Source organism: Morone saxatilis, unplaced genomic scaffold (genome assembly GCF_004916995.1).
Source record: "Morone saxatilis isolate NCDOM2014 unplaced genomic scaffold, NCSU_SB_2.0 Contig24, whole genome shotgun sequence".
Taxonomy (NCBI): Eukaryota; Metazoa; Chordata; class Actinopteri; family Moronidae; genus Morone; species Morone saxatilis.
In genome coordinates, this window is record NW_023339807.1 from 6,960,103 (window position 1) to 6,962,402 (window position 2,300).

The 2,300-nt window shown below is 40.4% G+C and overlaps 1 protein-coding gene across 1 annotated transcript in view; it reads left to right on the forward strand.

Annotated features, from left to right (window-relative positions):
* The window catches only part of LOC118335575 (zinc finger protein 516-like), a 36,273-nt gene that overhangs the window by 20,466 nt on the left and 13,507 nt on the right, over positions 1-2,300 (forward strand). The gene's annotated exons all lie outside the window — the stretch shown is intronic.

Sequence of the window (2,300 nt, forward strand, 5' to 3'; positions counted from 1 at the left end):
GAGAGAGAGAGAGAGAGGTTAATTAGCTGGAGGATGTCAATGACAGTCAAGATTTACAAAGTGAACTGTCCTTGCTAGCATCAAGAAGACACTGTATCCATTTATTGCACAATGTTGGCCTTTAACAGAGCTTTGATGCCATTTCTCCTTTTTGATGACTTTGATGATTGGTAATCTTGTCTGTCTCTCCTGGACAGTTTCTCCCTCCTTAAGCCAATTTGTCTTTTTTTTTTTTTTTTTCTGCCTCGCCTGTATGGCGAGGAGCCTTCATTGTTTCCCTTCTGGTGGCTAATCTCATTACATTTCAATTTGCACATGCAACTGTCTGGTGGATGACAGGCTTACTGTTGAATAGCCCTCAACCCCCCCAGCCCTCCTGACCCCCAATCAGCAAGGCCATTTAATAGGAAATAAGATTATTATCCTCTGTTTTTAGCGCCAGAACTGGAAGGAACTACTAAGTATTAATGAGTAACATTCGGATGTGGAGACAGAGGGCAGATGGGACAGATGGAGGGGAAAACTACCATGGATGGATCAATTGCACGGCTTTGTTTTCCTTATTTTGCAGGTTTATGTCCATCATCTATCTGTCATCTCCAGCTTTGTTGTTCATCATTTAAATGGTGTGTCAAGTTTATGACTTTCTTCCTCTTTACTTTCTCAAATCCAAAGCATTGAACAAAATAAAAATTTGACCTAATGATATGTCTCTTGATGAAAAATCAGGAGATCACCAAAATAATTACAGTTTATCCTCAATGGGTCAACATAAGGTCTGTACCAAATTTCAGGGCAATCCATCTAGAAGTTGTTAAGATATTTCAATCAAAACCGCAAATGTGTACCTTACAGTGGCACTGAAGGATACGCAATTAGGATTCATCCTGTGGGACCAGTGAATGTCACATTTTGTGCCAATCCATCCCAACATCAAGTAGAACAAGTGAAAACTTGGACCTTTTGGTGACAGTAGAGGAAAAGTCAGATCACCAACGTCATCAGGATTCCTCCTCTGGAGAATGTGAATGTATATAGATTTTGAGATATTTCAGTCTGGAAAAAAGTCGTGGACAAATGACCAACACAGTGTCACTGCCACACTGCTAGCATGGCTAAAACTGTAGAGGGCAAAGAGTTTTCAATTACAAGCAGGAATAGTGAGCCTCTATTCTTTTTTAGATTAACATTAAAGCCTTATATTATAGCCTATCAAAGGTCTTTATCTGAAAATACATTTTGTTTCAAAATAATGTCAGCCACACAGCTGCAAGCTTCTTGCTGGAACACTGCTCTGCTTGTTAGCTGGAAGCCTTAGCTTACTAAGCAGCCCAGGAGGAAGCATGGTGTACCATTGAGGCCGCGCTGATTTCAATAGCATAAATCATTCTAGATAGATAGGTGGCTCTGGCGCAAGGTAGTCATTTTCAGTGCGAGAGTTTAAGACATATGATTGTTCTTGTGCTAACTTCCCTCCTCCACCACCTTATCCTCTTGTGATTATGATCAATTATCCACTTATAATTAGAGCCTGGCAGTAACTCAGCTTATGGGCTCTGGCACTTTATATAATAGCATGTAATAATGCTGTCAGTCACATTTCATATAGTCCACACTTTCAGCGTCTAGTATCTGCTAAAATTAATACTCCAGAAAAAACTGTGTCCGTTTGATCAACAGAGCTACAACAGAAAGGGTCTCATTTAATGATGTTATCAATAAGCTGGCAGGGAGGAAAGAATAAAGATGTGATTAACTTCGAGTGATTCTTGTGAAAAGATTTGGACTGCGCTGCAAGAAATAAGAATAGGTTATAATAAAGAAAGTCTTGAAAACGTCTAACAAGTTTGACATATGTATAACATAATACAGTGTAATGCATGCATATGAATTACAGCAGAATTTCAATGCTTCAACATAACAGCAGTCAAACACACTCACACAAAAACTGTTGATGAAAATATGCAAATTATGAAAATATTCCACCCACTGAAAGAAATGTATGAAGTATGAAATTAGTCAACACTGAAAGTCTTTGTCTTTCCCTTCTTATCACCCTCTCTCTTTCTCTTTCTGTTTGACTCTCTCCCCGACCCCATTCAACTCCAGTTTGAGAAATAGAGCAAAGCAAACTGTCTGAAGAGCCACTTCCTGTTGTGTACTTAAGATCCCTGTCATGTGATGGTGTCAGTTGAGGCGGGTGCGTGAGGCCAGTATGGGGAGGGAATATGGTGGCACTGCTGATCTTGCTGATGTGAACGCAGCCCCCCACCCCCACCCCCAACCCTGCCGCTCTCCCC